Source organism: Sciurus carolinensis, chromosome 7 (assembly GCF_902686445.1).
Source record: "Sciurus carolinensis chromosome 7, mSciCar1.2, whole genome shotgun sequence".
NCBI lineage: Eukaryota > Metazoa > Chordata > Mammalia > Rodentia > Sciuridae > Sciurus > Sciurus carolinensis.
Window position 1 is genome coordinate 20,970,395 of NC_062219.1, and position 18,795 is coordinate 20,989,189.

The 18,795-nt window shown below is 39.8% G+C and overlaps 1 non-coding gene across 1 annotated transcript; it reads right to left on the minus strand.

The window, feature by feature from the left end:
* Positions 1–6,565: 6,565 nt before the first annotated feature.
* LOC124989816 (small nucleolar RNA SNORA73 family) lies at positions 6,566–6,770 on the minus strand. Its single transcript, XR_007109634.1, has one exon. It is a non-coding gene; the product is annotated as a small nucleolar RNA SNORA73 family (small nucleolar RNA).
* Between the last annotated feature and the right edge of the window lie 12,025 nt (positions 6,771–18,795).

Below are 18,795 nucleotides of genomic sequence, written 5' to 3' on the forward strand. Positions count from 1 at the left end.
ATTTCCCTTCCTAGATCTGTTTATACTTTCTGTTTCCTTCATTCTTTCCTTTTCCTTCCTCTGATCTTACATCCTCCTTACCCTTTTCATTCTCCTTAGGATGATATGATACAACTTCTTATACTTGTTAGGAACAGTCTGGAAGAACCAAGAAAATTAGAATAACTATTGAAGAAGAATGTCCACATAAAATTAGTGCCAGTTTCTCCCTGTCTTTACATTGCAGAGTCACTATTAAAATGGTAATGTGTCATACACCCTGCTTTATTATACTAAGCACCATAATAAATCCTGACACTTAATAGTATTTTGAAATATAGAGAACATTTCAAATTAGATAACATCAGGTAACCTTTCCTAAGTACTTACTTATGTCTGGTATTGCGTAAATGGTTGAGGACTGTGTCAGCCTTTCATTGCTGTGACAAATACCTGAGGAAAACAGAGGAGGAAAAGTTTATTTTAGCTCACACTTTCAGAGGTTAGGCCATGTTCTGCTGGCTCCAAAGAAGAAAAGGCACGGTGGAAGGGAAGGGCCGTGGAAAGCTTCTCACCTGGTGGTAGCCACAAAGCAGAGAGGTAAGGAAGGGGCCAGGGACAGAGATATTCCTGAGGGCCTCCGTCTTCCAACCATGCCCACAGCCTCCAGTTTCCACCACCTCCAGTAGCCATTCAGCTATCAGTTGATGACTTCACTGACGAGGTGAGAGCCCTTGTGGTTGGCTCATTTCCTCAAAGACCCGCCTCTGAAATTTGCTGCATCAGGGGCCAAGCCTTCAACATGGTAGTGGTTTTAGGGTTGGGGGCAAAGCGGAGAGAGGGAGACACCCAAAGAGTTGCTATTGCAGTGACGAGGGCCTGAATTAAGATCCTGGCAGTGGGGGTGGAAGAATGGGTAAGAAGACCTGAGTGAGTCTATTTAGAAAAAAATGCACTTTATACTTCTAATTGTAGAAACTGAATCAAGGAGGAAAATAATTCTTACATGTTTGCCCTGGGTCAGTTGTAAGGAATTGGACACTGGAATATTTGTAGAAGAACAAACAAGTTAAAGCAACTGTGCTTAACATTCTAAGAGAACTTTAAATTCCTCAGAAGGTGTTGTTGGAGATAACAGTTTATATTTTAGCAGAGTCAATGGTGGTGGTGGTATGTATGACACATGGAGGGGAAAAAAGAGATAAAAGCAGGGATGAGAGAGTATGCAATTGATAAGATATTGATGAAACCATTAGAAATTATATACAGAGTTAAAGGGGAAGAGAAGATATGAGCTTAAACAGAGCGCCCAGGAATTCCAATATTTAAACCTCCTGGAGAAGAACAGAAAACTGATTAAAAAACACACAAACAAAAAGCAGAGAAGCAGTTGGAGAGAAAACAAAAATATTGCTAGAAGCACAAAAGTAGTTTCAAACAAGAGTAGGTGCACTTGTGTAAATCCCAGCAACAACTCAGGAGGCTGAGGCAGGAGGATCACAAGTTCAAACCCAGCCTCAGCAACTTAGCAAGGGCACTAAGCAACTTAGCAAGACCTCTATCTCGAAACAAAAAATAAAAAGGACTGGAGATGTTGCTCAGTGGTTAAGTGCCCTGGGTTCAATCCCTGGTACCAAAGGAAAAAAAAAAAAAAAAAGTAGGTAACTATGTCAAAAACCACAGAGGATATGCAAATTTGTTTCTTTATACTTCTCTTACTTCTGTAATCTTTCCACCCTTATCCTTAATCTTGACAAATAAAAACTATCATACATAACCACCATAATTCCACTTTTATTCTTTCCTGAATATTGTTTATTAGAAAAAAATCTATTTTTAAAGCCATGTGGGATGACAAAACTTCTGTTTCAGAAAGTTGTTTGACTAAAAAAAGTTTGGAAGCTTTAATATAGCCCCAGAGATGTAGAAAAAAGAGGAAAAATCAGGAAGTATGTTGCTTATTAAACTTATGGAATTTTATATTCACATTCCAGATGAAGAGTGAGAGTCCCGGATGAATTACAGATAACCAAATTTAAGAATCTAGGTAAATACTGGGGATATCTGTGTGGCCCAAAACATGGTGTAGGCATTGGATTCAAGAAGTTATATTATTTATTGTTCTACAGAGAAACAGAACCAACTGGGCATACAGAAATCTATAAGAGAAGATTCATTATGGAAATTGGCTCACCCAATTTATGGAGGCCAAGAAGTTCATAAGAACAGGAGAACCAGGAAAGCAAGAGAAAGAATTTCTTCTTTCTCCTCCTTTTTGTCCTGTATTGTTCACAATATTTGACTGTGCCCCACCACACCACATTGGGTATGGCAGATCTTCTTTCTTTGATCTACTGATCCAAATGCTAATCTCTTACAGAAACACACTCAAAAATAATACTTTACCAGCCTCTGGTAGCTCATTCAAGTTAAAACATAAAATTAATCCTCACAGAAGGGAAAGGGAGAAGATAATAAATGGCAACACAGCGTATCCTCCCAGGTAGTATGTCCTCTTTGTTTTCCATTCTAAACCTACTCTGGTAGTGTTTGGTGTTACCCACCAAGTATTCCTGGTCTCTACCTCTTCAGTGTGTAGGAGAGTCGCATGTTTTGCCTCCTCTGGAGGATAAATGCCCCTCCTGAATTTTAGCCAATAAATGGTGAGCAAAAGGACACCAGCCACTTGTAGACCAGCACCTCCTTGCTAATACAAGGTTCTCTAGGGCTCTCTTCCCTGAGACCCTGCAACTCTCCTTATTTGACTTGGTGACTGGATAGGCCACCGGAGTTCCTAAATCATAACAGTGAGTCGAATTCTGCTTCGTTCACAATGGACACTGCTGTAGTTTAAATGTAATTCGTCCCCTCCAAAAACTCAAGTTGAAATTTGATTCCCATCGTGAGGTAGTAAGAGGGCAAGAACTCAATCTGGCTATGATGTTTAGAGGCAGAGCCTTTGGGAAAGTAATTAGGATTAGACATCGTCACCAGTGTGGAATCACCATCATGGAATACCCATGTCTCTGTAAGAAGAGGGAGACAGGCCAGAAGAGACACACAGGAGTGCTTCCTGTCTCTTGCCATGTGACACTGTGTGCCCAGCACAACTCTGACCAGCAAGAAGGCTAATGCAATCAATGCCTAAACCTGAGAACTGAGCTGTGAGCCAAATAAACCTTTTTCCTCTATGATTTACCCAGTCCGTAGCATTGTGTTATTAGTAACAAAAATTGGACAAATATAAACGCATATTATGAGTGAGAATCAAACTTCTGTGGTTCAAAGTCACTAAGACTTGGAAAGTTATCTCAGAATATCCTAGCCTATCCCAACAGAGATGAATTTCCTGGGTGACTTCATAAACCCCCTCTTCTTCAGCTGGCATTCATGTACTGATGAATCAAGTTTCACAACTCCCGTCCTCACTCCTGGAATCCAGATACTTATTTTATCTGTCTTTGGGATTTCATATGCATTTCAATTTGGCTAGTCTAAAATGAACTCATTAGCAGTGACTGCTTTTCTTTCTCTTTCTTTCTTTCTTTCTTTCTTTCTTCCTTCCTTCCTTCCTTCCTTCCTTCCTTCCTTCCTTCCTCCCTTCCTTCTTTCCTTCCTTCCTTCCCTCCTTTTGAGAACCTCTGTCTCTAGTGCTTCTCATGCCTTTTACATGAATTATGTCATTCCTCTTATAAAATAACCCTAAGAACTAGATATTATTTCTATCCCTGGTTTAGACTCTAAATCCCAAGGGGAACAAGAAGTGGTAAAGGAGATGGAGAAAGTACAGTGAGAGAGTTAGAAGGAGAATCTTGAGCACCAAGAGAAGAAAGGAGTGATACTCAATATGGAGTGCTACAGAGAAGTCAAAGGAGGTGGGAGTAAAAGATTGCACTACTTTGCGATTAGGAAGCTACCGGTGACTTTAGGAAAAGCATCCAAACTCCTGTGAGGTATGGCGCATAGGAGATTTCAGAAAGTGGAGAAGGTAAAGATGGAAAACTCAAGGACTTGGAAGGAAGAAGAAAGAAGACAACTTATTAGCTGAAAGAGGGCCCAGGGTTGAAAAGCTTAATTGGGGAAGTTTTGTTTGTTTGCTTGTTTGAATATAGTGTTTTATTGACAAACAAAGTGTGACATGAACACAACTTAAAAATACGTCTACCATAAGTAAATCAAAAATTTAAAATACAAATGTAATCAACACAACATTCCCATGATAACCACTGGTACTGTGACTCAATTAAGCTACTTTTCATTTCATTTACTCTAAGTAGTATGCTCTAAATGTTTGTAAACTAAATTTCTTTCTAGTAATGAAAACAAAACATGTGCATATTAGTGGAGTACCATGTGATGTTTTCATACATGTATGAGCTGAATAACGTGTAAATCCTCTTAAACATATCTGTCTCCTCCAACATTCATCATTTCTTTAAGGTAGAACTTTCAAAATCCTTCCTTCGAACTCTGAAATGTATAGTACCTTATTGTTTTCTATAGTGTTCCCAACTTCTTTCCCCTATCCGTAACTTAGTACTCACTGATCTACCTTTACCCACCCCACCTGCCCCCTACCCTCCCCAGTATCTGGCAACCACTAATTTTCTTTCAACCACTATGAGATCAACTTTTTCACGTTCCACATGTGCATGAGATTGTGCAGCACATGTCTTTTTGTGCCCGGCTTATTTCACTTAACACAATGATCTCCAGTTCCAGCCACGCTGTCACAAATCGTTGGACTTCATTCATTTTCGAGCTGAATAATATTATCTGTGTGTGTAGACTACAATTTCTATATCCATTCATCATAGTAGACACTCAGGTTGTTCCCACTTTTTGGCTCCTGTGAAGCGTGCTACGAGGAACATGGGAGTGGAAGATGTCTCTCTGGCATACTGATTTCATTTCTTCTGGTTGCATAGCCAGTCATGGGATTGTTGGATCATAAGGTAGTTCTGCTTTTGATATTTCCCATCAAAAGTGTACAAGGTTCCCTTTTCTCTGCTTCCTTGCCAGCACTCGTTCTATCTGGTCTTTTTGATAATATCCTTTCTTACTGGGGTGAGATGATAGTTCATTGTCTTTTTGATGGGCATTCCCAGATGATTAGTGATTTTGACCATTTTTTCATATACTTATTGGTCTTTTGCAGGTCTTCTTTCAAAAAACATCTATTTTGGTCCATTGCCCACTTTTTAATTAAGGTTATTGAATTTGTTTGTTCTCTCTCTCTCTCTCTCTCTCTCACACACACACACACACACACATACACATATTCAATTTTTTGAGTTCTTTACATATTCTGGTGTCTCTTTACCCTGTTGATTATTTTCTTGACTGTGTAGAAGCTTTTGATGAAATTTGATGTTTCCATTTTGGGGATTCTCGCTTTTGCTTCCTATGCTTTTGGAAGCCCATTCCAGTGTCCTGAAACAGTTCCCATGATTATCCTAGTAGTCTCATACTTGCAGATCTGACATTTAAGTTTTTAATCCATTTTGAGTTGATTTTGGTAGAGAAATAAGGGTCCAGTTTCCTTCTTCTGCAGGTGGATATCCAATTTCCCCAGCATCATTTATTGGAAACAATATCCTTTCTTCACGGTTTGTTTGTAGTGACTCTGTTGAAAATCACTTGGCAGGAGTTGTATGGAGTCACTTCTAGGCTCTCTATTCTGTTCCATTCCTCCATGTGTCTCTTTTTATACCACTACCACACTGTTTTGATTACTGCATCTTTGAAGAATATTTTGAAGTCCGGGAGGATAATGTCTCCGGCTTTGCTCTTTTTGCTCAAGGTTGCTTTGGCTACTGGGGGATTTTTTGGTTGTTGTTCCATAAAAAATTTCAGTATTTTTTTTTCTAATTCCACAAAGGATTTCATTGGTATTTTGACAGAGATTTTACTGAATCTGTAGATCACTCTGACAATATTGTCTCATCCAATCCATGGTCACAGTTTGTCTTTCCATTTTTGGTGTGTCCTCTTTGATTGCTTTTTAAAGAGACAAATGTTTACAGACTAAGAGGAGAATGTAAACATAAATGAAAAAAATTAGAGTCTATTTAAGACTATTTGACAGAACAGTCTCTAGCAAAAACTAGACAGAAATGGAACTATGTGGCCAGATGTAGAATTTAGAACTAGGCAGGAAGAAGAATTTCTATTCTTCCGAAGTTAGCTTAGAAAAGGGGGAGTACAGATAATTTTGGAGGAGTCATGATTTTAAAAAGTTCATGTCTGATATTCTCAAGAAACCTTATTAATATACCAGGGCCATCTGCTGAGAATTCTAAGAGGACAAAGCAGAGGGTACACTTAAAATATTTATTTAAACTTACAAAAATAATGAGGTTAAAAAATTAAATATTAAAGATGGAAATTGGAAAACACTTTTTTAGAAAATAATAAATTCCATAATGAGTAAAGAGCGAGTACTTATTCTTGGCCCTAGTCACCTTCTGTTTAATCTTTCATGAAGCTATATATAGCAAGTTGATGGTTGCTTACAAGGACTCTGAGATGCTATAATCAATAGCTTTAATTTCCTCTAGGAATAAGCCTATTTTTTTTTCTTTTACTTTGTTTCCTACATGGTTTGTCCCCTCAGTCACTGTCCACAAGACTCTGAGAAGTTGCAGGAAGATGTAGGTGCAGACTCAAGGCCCAGTTTCTTTTCCAACATTGTGGAAAGAGACTGTCCATCATGGGAAAGGGACTTATGCTCCCCTTTGCCACTTGGACAGAGCCTGAGGAAAGAGACCTATGAGGAGGATCCATAGTGCATGGAATAAGCTTCTTATTAAAGCAACTTACTTGTCCCTAATGTGTGATTTAAGTGACTTCTTATATTGGGAAGTAGACCAGTCAAATTGAATGATTACAAAACAGGGTATTGGCAATACCACACCTCTCTGAGTTCAACCATCTGCTAGTCATCTCCTGAAAATTGCCTCACTTCTCCTTCTTTGTAATCATTCACTTGTCCACTCCAGTTTTACACTCAGTCACCTCCTTCTATTTCACCTTCTCACCCATGACTACCCTGACCCTTGAAAAGAAAGAAGACCCAAGAGAGCAAAGCATTTTGTATAAATTCCCAACAACTAGAACCTTGGTCTCTGCTAATGAAGAACATGCCCTCCTAACTGTGACTACCTCCTCCATGGTCCAGAGTGGTTGGTGATTGTGGGACCTTCTGGTGCAAGACTGGAACAGGCGTCCCCGAGGCTCCCAATGGACTGTAAGCAAGTGTGTGTTTTATGTGTGTGTGACTGTGAGTGACCTGTGGTGTCTGTGTATATATATGTGGCATGTGCAGGAGGTATGCATTGATGTGATACTGCTGCCATCAGTACATCCTACAAGGTAGTGTTCCCAGTTCATGGAAGTTTTTTCCTTGGGCAATAATTCAGGGAACCTCACTCCTGCCATCCTGTATTTCTGCTTTCCCACAGTTCAGCCAGAAATGATACACATCACTTCCTTTCCCATTTCCTGGGTACTGATCATATGACCCCATCTTGAACCAGGTGAAGCTGGTAACAGTGACCCTACGGTGAGGCACCATTTTCCCCATCAACAACTTGGAAGGGCAAGCATCAGCATTTAAGGACAGTCATCCATCTCTGCCACAGCCTGTCTCTCTGATGCACCTTCCTCCCACATACAAAATACACTCATTACCAGCCCAGGGATGTCAATCTCAGGTCCTGCCCAGTGGCTATGCCTGGGACAAAATCCAGGATATCCTGCTCGTGTGCAGTGTTTCCAGTAAGGACAGATATGCCTCCTCCAAGGCCAGTGGTCTATGCAGTCCTATTAAAATTTCATTTGTAGAAAGGGAAGAATGGGAGCTTCTTAGCAACCCTGGTCCACAGCAATAAGAAATCCTTACAGGGGACAAGAATAAAGACCCCTCACCACAGCAGTGGGAACCATGCCTTGCTTTGACTCCGCTTCTGCTTACTCCAGGCAACTCCTTCATCCACAGCTCTCCATGGCCCCTCGTTCTGTTTCCCAGGAACTTCTTGTCTAATATCTTCTATGGCCACATTTGAACTGAGCCTTGGGAAATGTGCCTTCCCGAAGGAGTACACAGTTCTTCAATTCATTCCTGCTGCTACAATTTGGAAACCTTTGGGCTGACTTATAATCAGGAGTTTAAAATACTGGAATATGTTAACTTTGCCTACATGATTCCCTCTAAAACTTAGTGTAGCTGGGTGTGGTGGTGCATGCCTGAAATTCAAGTGACAGGGGAGGCTGAGGCAAGAGGATCACAAGTTCAAGGCCAGCCTTGACAACTTAGTGAGACCCTGTCTCAAAAGAAAAAGTAAAAAGGAGTGGTAGCTCAGTAGTAGAGCACTCCGGGTTCAATTCCTAGTACCGCAAACAACTTCCTTGGACTTCTGATCCACACTATTAAGCACAGCCTAATTTCTTGGCATTTACACCCCCGTGACTCTTTTTAGTCTTTACAAAAGTTCCTTTGAGGCCAGCCGTCTAAAATTTAGACATGAGCGTGACAGAAGCATCCTTAATATGCTCTTTGAAGCGGGAGTAAAGTTCCAATTTAACTGAAAATCCCCAGTGGGTTTTTGTTATTCAATTCCATTGCCATTCTCATTACTTATCATCTGGAGTCCAAAGTCAATGATTTTTTTCCCAATCCTGAAAGACCCCAAATTGGAGGACTCAAGTCTCTTCTCCCTTATTTCTGTTGGAGCCTCTAGCCAAGTTCTTGTCTACACTTGCTTAAGCTTTGAAACTTCTGCTCAGAGAATTCAACTCTTGCTCCAGTATACACCTCCGCTCTGACCCAGCACTGCAGTGGATCTCTGCAGACACACTGCCTCCGCCTTTTCCCTGCGTGTTTATGTGTGTGTGTGTGCATGCACACTCGTGTGTGTGAGAGAGAGGCCTCCCCATGCCTTCTCCTTACAAAGATAGATAGAGCCCACCCAGATAATGCAGTATAATCTTCCCATCTCAAGATCCTGGACTTAAACACATCTGTAACCTTTCTTCAAATCAGGTAACATTTACAGGTCCCAGAAAGTAAGACCTGAGATTTGGGGAGCTGTTATTCATCCTCTTGGCATTAGGGTAGCAGGTCATTTGTCATATCTTATAAGAGAGCATGGCGGGTGTATAAGTGTGTATGCATAAAAGGAATATTGTGGAATATATATTCTTTGGGCTAGGTAGGAGATAACTGTCTTTGTGGTTTGTGGAGAAGTATGTACCTTTGTTGTGTGTATGTTGTGTGTGATATGTGTGTCTGGGCATGTGATGTGAATATATCTGATGGCATGCAATGTGTGCTAGTGTATGTTTGTAGTGTAATTCAGTGTTACATGGAAGGACATACATCAGTATTGTGCGTATGTCTGTGATGTGACTTGGGTATGTGTATTATAATTATTCACTTAAGTGATGTGTGCATTTGTGATGTTGTGTGGTGTGTGAGGGTGTATGCACATGTGTGAGTTGTGAGGTTATGAGTGTTTTGTGTGTTTGTGGTACTGTGGTTCTATGTTCAGGTAATGTGTTTGCAAGATGTGTGCATGGTACGTGTTTATATATGTATCGTGTGTGTGGTGTGGTGTGTACTTATACACACGTGTATATGTGCTCTGTGTGTGTGTGCAAGATTCCTTGAAGCATCAGCTTAGCATTTCTTTCACTCCCATCATGACTAATACTTGATCAAAAATCTTGTAAAATCCAGATTTAGCAACAGCCAAAACTCACAACTTAAAAAAAAACTGAAAAGAGGAACATGGTTTCCAACTATGGAGATCCTAGCCCCAGAATCTTTGTAAGTTAAACACTTTCCTATTTTCTTCTGTTGCAGAGGGCTCCTTCTGGTCCCCATGCCCTGGTCCCTCCTCAGGGCTTTAAGGAATTTTTCAGACATAATTTCTCTCACTGGTCTGTCTCTCCCCAAGAACTCTGGGTGAGAGGAGTTTTCAGGGCCCAACTCTGAACTGTGTCCTTGCATGCAACAGACAATGTCATTCCAACCCTGTGAGTGGCTGATTAAGAAGGCGGGAAAAGCAAAGGGGTGGGTTGGGGCTCGGAGAGGCAAGGAACAGGAACACCTGCTCTTCGCTCTGTTGTCTCTACTTTGGCAAAGCGAACAAAAGCCCCAGATTTTCATATACATGAGGTTGCCTTTGTTGTAATATCTTGTCAAATAAATTGAGTCTTTAATGTGCAGTAGATTTCCCACCCCCTCCCAAACTTTCACCATCAAGAAAGTATCAAAGGAGTGCACACACTCAATTTCACGAACCAATAAACACAGCTTCTGCATTAATTACCATTTTCAGTTCCTTGGAAAAGAGTGACAAGAGTTATCAGGAAGATGTTCATTATTGCTGGTCTTTATCTGATAGAAATGAATTTCTTGCTAGTCATGAACTGAAGGTTCCCAAATGAAAACAAGCTATCACTTGAGGGGCTAGGACTGGCTGCACCCAGAAAATTCCTCAAACATTTTATTAGTAACACTGGGCAACAGGTAAAGCTTCTCCTTCATGCAGCCTTCTCTCATGAGCCACCTGACTCAGTACGATGGTATTTTAGGGTTCCTCCCTTGATGATCAATTCAAGTTTCTGTTGGTCACAACCACAGTATGTGATCCTATGCCCCTTTGGCCTTCATCCCAAACAGGATGGGTCAGTCTCCTATGCTAATAATGATGAGGCCAGGGAACTCATGTTCACTGGAGCTGAGTTGAGTTCATGGCAATAGTCTAATTCTGCTGCTAAGACTCCCTGGCTACAGTAGGATCTGTCCTTCCAAATTCCAGGCTGGTCAACTTTTCCTTTAATACTACCAGCTACCCAAATATACTTCCAGTGAAATTTTTTTTTTTTTTTTTTTTTTTAGGCTAGGAAGGATTGGTTTCTGTTTCTTGCAACCTAAAGAAATGAAATTAGTATTTCCTTTGGGAGGGAGTTTAATCACCAGGTTAATTATATTTTTAGCATATTGCTGAAAGTAAACTCTAAATCCTCCTGGAGAAAAGTCTCAGGGTTTTCAGTAGATAGGTTACCTTCCATACTTTCTCCTCACTTCCCCCAGATTCTCAAAACAAATTCAGGAGACTTAGAAGTTATCACACCCTACCCAGGGACCAGACTCTTTTCATACCAAAGTGCAGTTGCAGTTGGGGAATCCCAGCAGAATATCAAACAGGAAGTAGACAACAGGGTGGGAGAGACTCCTATACAAGTCCCCAGAAACTTTCCCGACTCCTCCTCAGGCAACTTTGTAGAAAATTCCCCTAGGACCCAAGAAGGTGACTTTCCAGCAAGTTCTACAACCTTGTGCTGCAGTGACTTCTGTGCCATCTAGGGAGACACAGCTCTGGAGGGTCCTTTACAATGTGGTCTGGGGCTTAGCTCTGGAGGGGTCCTTTCTTCGGCTGCTCTTTGAAGAGTTATTCCTGTATTCTTTAGAGTTATCTTCATTTCCTAATAGCCAATCCCTCAGTATATCAAACCCCTGTTAGAATTTATCATTTTTATACTAAATTTCTTTAAAAATTCCTTTTAGATTAAAATTCTTTTAAAATTCTCTCCCAGGTGCACCCTGACTGATTGATTTTAAAGAATTAGTACCCCAATTCTGTCTGACCCCAAAACCCAGACCTGAAGCATCCCAGAAACATTCAGTAGTTTAATAGGGCAATTGCAGGTGATGCCTTTAGGTTTAAGGTCTTCCTAACCACTACTACTTTGTGTGATCTATAGATGCACGCCAATTGCAAACTGTTCTTGCAGAAGATTTCCTGCCTCTCCCAAACTTTCACCATCAAGAATAATCCAGGACAGAAGAGATATTGGAGTTATCTTCAGCTGGAGAAAATCTCAGCATTCTTGCATGTGTGCAACAAGATAAGGACAAAAATTGAAACAATACTGCTGTGATCTGGCTGTGGTTGGTCCCCCAGAGGTTCATATGCTAGAGGCTTGGTCTCTAGTGTGGTGATGTTGAGAGGTGGTAGAAACTTTCAGAAGTGAGGTCTTGATGAAGGCGATCAAGTCATTACCATCCTTGTTCAGTGTAGCGAATATAGTTATTAATACTGCATTGTACATTTCAAAATTGCTAAGAGTAAATCTTAAATTGTTCTTACTCTGAACAATTTAAGGTGATGGATTGATGGAGATGATAATGTGGATAATTTAATTATTCTGCATTGTACTCATAAAGCATAACATTACTTTGCACTCATATACAAATGTATATTGTCAGGTTACAACAAAATTTTAAAGGAAGAATTTAACATTACTACATTCAAGTCCATTTTCCACCTTTATTGTATTTTTCAAAAATACAGGTTCACAAAAGACTGACAATCAAAAAAAGGAAGACAAAAGAAATCACTAGTTCCTTTTAGTCATAGTTTAGTTCCTTTAGTCATAGTTTTCAAAACCTTAGACTCAAGGTTAAGAGTAAATGAAATTCTGCAGTTTTTCATACTCTTGAATCAAAAATTGAAACCCTACTATAAGGGAAGGGATAAGAAGAGATCACAACTGGTATAATATTCCCAAGACATAAAAGTGTAATCATGCACATGTAAGATTCATGATTTTTGCCTGCTTTTTAAAGGTATGTAGATCTATAGAGGCTTTAAAGAAACATTTTTTGACATCACATCTAACCATATTAATGTAAGCATTGATGTATTTCCTGACATCTATTCAATAATCTCTTAGGGAAACTTCAGAAAAGCAGTCTATATATTTTTTTTAAAAAACAAGCAGTTATATTTAGATGTAATTATTTTATGCTAGAGAAGGTCTAGTATCTAAGTATATTCAAAATATGATGATGTGACTATATATCCTTAGTTGCCAATATATTTCCTTTTTTGGTTCAGTCTTAAACTTAGATTTTAACACATTAACTGATTATCTTTTATTTACTGAATGAAAACTATGTGCATAGACCTGAGAAGTCTTTGTGGACAATACAGAAATAACATGGGATAGCCTTATATTGTCCATAATTTCATTCAGTCTCAAGGCTATTAATGCAAAAGGAACATGGAATAAATTCTGTTTAAACTACAAATATTCCAGAAAGTCAGAAAACAGAGTTCTATAAGATCTGAAATGATCAAGTTATGCAAAAGGAGGTTTTGGGTTAGTCCCCAACCATCCATATGACTAAGATAACCTGATTTGAGAAATAGCAACAGTAACACAAAGTCACTGAGATCTAGAAACACCACAAACTAGGAAAATGCCTCAAAATATACCTTGAGGCAACTCCTGCATAGGGTAGTTTTGAAAATGAATGCTGGAAGTCCACTGCTCACCACCCATAGCACACAAACCCCATCTTCTCTTAGATTCTAAAGGACAGCACCTTGAAAAGGACAATGACTATTCTAGATTGCTTCCTTGAAAAATGCAAAGTAGGCTGGCATCTTGGGCACTCGTACCTTTTTCTTTGACTGCTTCTCCTTGACTCTTAAGTAGAGGCACAATTATTGAAGAAGGAAGGAAAAGATTTTGGGGATGCAGTAGAATAAATCTATTGGCAACTCTATCTCTTGCAAACATATTTCACTGAATAGAATCCCTCAGCAAAAGACCAGAACTACCAATATAATGACAACTTCCCATTTTAAACATGCTATAAAAAGTTTTTTTTACACGTTGTGTACCTTCATGTCTTCTCAGTCAAAAGGTACTAAGTATGCTACTTTTGGGGGTGGGGGAAGAATCCAGGAACACTGGGGTCTATGCCCCTAGACACAACAGAATACACTCAGTGGTGTTTTATTTTCTTTTGTTTTTTTATGCTTGCAATTTAGAATATTTTGCCACTTTTCTTGCTGGCAGTCTCTATTTTCTTCTTATTTTATATTTGGAGCCTTTGCCTTTACAACCATACATCTCTGCTCTCTGCTATTTACTCCTTTTGTACTGATACAAATCCACAAAATAAATCAGCGAATGTGTTAGAATTATGAGCAGACTAAGGGAAAAGAGGCTTTGAATGAAAATACCAATTGCTCATCACAAACTTCAAGTCTTGGACATGTATTTCTGAGCTTGACTTTTATTTTAAAAGCATGTTAAAATTTTTGATAACTTATCATAGAAAGTTGAAAAGAAAGAAAATCCAAACAAGCGCAATGTCATTTGATTACTAATAATTTGATTTCTGTATCTTAAAGAAGCTGAGGTTGTCAGACAGGTTGACTTCAGACAGTGTGCTGTCATCTGGTGTCTGTCACTGCTCACATAAGACAGACCTTAAGAAGAAGTGCTCTGACTCCTAGGCAATGTGACTTCTAATTACTGCCACCTCAGTTGACATCTTCCCCACAGATTCAACCCCACTCATCAGTCAGCCTCTCCTGACCTCAGAGAATCCAAGGTTACAAGGATCATCCTAGGCAGAGAGATGCACCCTTTCAACCTGAGGTCAAATTTGCTGTCCTTCAAATGCTGGTCATTTTCAAAACCACCATCACCCTTGTTTTAGATCAATGTATTTATATCCTATGTAAAGAAATGTAACTTTCAATCTAGCAAACCCATAAGATTACAGTCGCTTTTTAGTGAGTGATTTCAGTGAAGCAAAAATATTAAAAAGAAATGTCCAGCTTTTTTGTAAATTAAGAGAAAATGTAGCACTTGATGGTATATGATAAGCTTGGGGAGAAGCATCCTGCTGATCTGTTACAGTTGTGTGCTGAAAAGATACAGGATACAAGGTGAGAAAATCATAGCGTTCCTTGGAAACAGACCATAGTGAGCAAAGAGCACTGATTAAAGACAATTGTGGTGAATAAAGTCAATTTATTCCTCTATGGTCCCGTCTTGTCATCTTAAATGAGAGCAAGCTGTGTGCTCCTGAGATATTTAACCGTCAGCCATAAAGTTTCTGTTTAAACTCTCAGACATATAACTCTTAGCCACAAAGCATAGAAGGATCACAAAGCCCATAAAACTTTTGATTTATGAAATAAAATTTATTTCCATAATTTGTAAAAGAACACTCTCAGCCTTATCCCCATGATACTTTTTATGTGGACATGATTCATTCCCTTCTGTTATTGGATAACCTTACACCTTTGTGTCTAGCTTTTTCCTTGAAGATCCGTGTAGTAAAATGTGTCTGCAGAATCTAATCCACTTGCACAACTAGAAGCTCACTTTCTCCCACATTCTTAAATGCTGATCTGAAAACTCCTAAATACTGGTCTGCAGAACCCTGAGTAAAACAAGGAAATATTCATTCAAAAAGAAATGTTCATTTGACAAATTATTACTAAGCACCATTAATATGCCAGGTCAGCCCCTTTCAAACACAAATGTATTTAACTTTGAAGACTAATTTATTCTGATATTATCTTCTTCCTACTGTTGGGGGCATTAAAAATGGTGACACAAAGTGAAAACTGGTTCTTGTTAACATCCTTACTTGGCAAAGTAAAATCTTGGCAGCCTGACACTGGTCCACAAAATTTTCTCAATTTTGCTGCTCCATAAAATCCCACACAGTCACACCACTAATCTTGCTCCTTCTCCAGATGATTTGTTCCTCACTATAGATCCAGCACCTAAAAACCTGGCTTGCAACTTATGCTTATTCAATAAAAGATTACTGGATGGATGGATAGATGAGTTCATATCTCTAAACCAGTTTAGAAAATCAAGTGGGATTCAACCAGGAAACCTAGATGATGTGCCAGTTTTGCTTGAATGGAACATTCCAATAATTAATAATAATAATAAACAATAATACTGTTCTCATTATTGTTAGCTATACCGTCATAGTCCTAAGCACTCTGAATATGTTAACTTATTTGAACTTCAAGATTAATCTCTAAAGAAAACTGTTTTGTAATCTCATTTTCGAAAGTGGCAACTGAGTCCCAGAGAACAATTAGAAATGTTCTTCGATGGAGGCATCATTTTTTTTTTAAGACATTGCAAGACCTCTTTTTTGAGGAGAACAATAAGAAAATAAATCAGAAAGGAGTGACATCAAACAAAGTTTATGTTTGTTTTCAAATTTTAGGCTGCTGAATTTTTCTAGGCAATGCTTCAGTGTCCGTTCCGCCCTCTGTAGGCCTAGCTCTGTGTTCAACTCACAGTAGGCACTCAAAACCATTTGTGGCTTCAATGAAATTATACTGGAGTTGCTAAGATCAGACTCTCACAGGTGCATACTGCCAGCCCACACAACTGAAGTAATTGAGCGCGGGGTTAAGCAGGGGGACAATTCCTGACATTGAAGAGCGTCTTGAGGGCTGAAAGTAAATAGGCATAGAAATCATCGGAGGCTCTGAAGACTCAATCAATTATGTCAGGAAAACCAGGGAAATGCACCACCTCCGTCGAAGCATTGAGCAAAATCCTCATTAGGCAGTGCTTTCTTGGTGCACTGAAAGCACAATATTAGCAGTACTTACCCAGTGGCTGTTCAAAGTTCTGTAAATTATTGCCATGACAACTACATCTTCAGCAATAAAATTATGAAACCACAATTTTCCTGGCAGACAAAAGAAGCCTTACCAGCTACCCAGAATGAGTTTAATATTTACCCCTCAGCAGTCACCGCAAACAAGTCACCTGTCTAGAGATGCAGGTATTCCCCACCTTGAAATGGGGTGCACCAGAAGCCTATGGGAAGTGCTTGAATTTCAAAAGGAATTTTCACCATGAGCAAAAATATAAATGATGTTGGAGTTCCATACTGACCCACAGATGCCTAAGTAACCTACATAATAGCTCAAATGTGCTACATTTGGTGGTGGTGGGAGAATTACTGTGCCTAGATTCAAAATCAAGCAATGGAAGTGAGAAATGTCCCCTAAAAAAGAAACTCTGGGTAGTGTGCTAACTTCCGGGACAACCACACTGCTTCACTGCTTGGTTACCTGGTTTTGCTCTGCTAAAGAGCTTCCATCTCCTGGTCACCTGCTGTGTAACACTCTGTTCTGCATCACATACTTTTTCTCTTTCCCAACCTTTTTTGGGGTTCCTCTGAGCCCAGGATCTCTGGACATGCTGCTTCTTCTGTTTAGAAAACCCCTCTCCTAGTATACAGCCACACCACCCTGAACGAGCCCGATCTCTGAAAACCCCCCTCCTCCATGCAGATTCCCCGCTGCCTGGAGCTACCCCTGTTCATGGTCACATCCCAGCAAGGGCCATCCAGAGAAGGCCCAGCCCTCCTCATCAAGCAGCACAGCAACCTGGACTGGCCATTTATCTCAGCCATAGTTATTAGTAGTATTGTGATTGTCAGTGTACAAATGCTCAACTAGACATTTCTGAAACAATATCCCCAAAGCACTGCATAGTCTGAGAATCATGTGAATGTTACCTCCAGAAACAAACCCATTGTAGTTTGAAAATACTGCGCATGTAAAATACATTTAGTCCACGTAGGCTACTGATCGCCATAGCTTAGTGACATAGCTCTTTATAAAGACTGGTTGTTTCCTCCTCCTTATCACAGGGCTGAACAGAAGCTGTGGATCACTGCCACTGCCCAGAGCCACCCAGCGCCGAGAAAGAGGCTCATGTGCATATTGCTAGCCCAGAAAAAGATCAAAATTCACAGTACAGTTTCTACTGAATGCACCTCACTTTTGTACCTACGTACAGTCAAAAAGTCCTAAGTCAACCCACCACAATTCAGGGGTCATTGGCATCTCTTTAATCCTGTCTCCCCAGTAGGACTACAAGTTCTGTAATGTCAGGGTCCCTGCTTGTCCTTGTCACTTCTATGTTTCCATTACCTACCAACGCCTGTGTTCCATATTTAGTGTATAAATGCATTCTAAACTGATCTTCTGTTTTTCTTGATAAAAACGTAACATTCTCATGATTCTGAAGCCATGCAGTGGTTTGGGGATGTTGTCTCAGAAATACAACAGAGGAAGAGAAAGGGGATTTTCCTAAGATGCCTGAAGAAGGAGGTTAGATTTTCCACAGTAGAATAAATGTTGGAAGAAAAGAGTCAAGACAAATGGGCAAAGGCATTGTCTACATGCTCTCATTTCCAGGGGTGACGGAATTGGTGGGGAAGCAGCATTGCATCATGCAGTTCCTTGATGTGCCAGGAGGGCATGTCATGTGGATACGTAGGGTTGGCAGAGGAAGGACGGGGAGAATAAAGGTGAAGCATAGCCTGCAATTCATTTGTTTAGTACAAACACAATTTAGGCATTTGTAACTCAGGAAATGTGGTTTGGGGGAAGTATTACTTAAACTTGATAAAATCTGTTTAGCTTTTTTTTTTTTTAATCGATGTAGCTTAGCTTATTTTATCTTTTCCTCATTCACATAATTTTTTGTTTTTTTGTTTTTTTGTTTTTTTATTGAATCCTGCTGTATACCAAGTCCTGAGTTAAGTCCCAAAGATACAAGATTATCAAGGCAAGTACTTTTATAAAACTCATAAAGAAGAACAGGACAAATAACCATGAGACAATGTCAATCCTGTGCCCAAACTGATCCAAATTAATAAACCACTGCAGTGGCTTGTCAAAGGGAAAGAGGAAATGGGGTGCTGCAGAAGAGGCTTCAAGCTGAGACTTCTTCAGGTGAAAGGAATTTGTCTCTCCAGTAAGGAAGGAAGAGGAGAAGGAAGAGGGAAGAGCACACGCTAGGCGAGAGCGGGGGCCTGATTGAGGAAGAGGAGAGCTTCTCTGGGGCTAAAATAGAGAATGCAGATCTTGAAGGAGCAGCATGGGGCCCAGAAAAGGAGGCAAACTAGACCCTGAGGAGTCTTTCAAGTCGTGATTTTAAAATGCC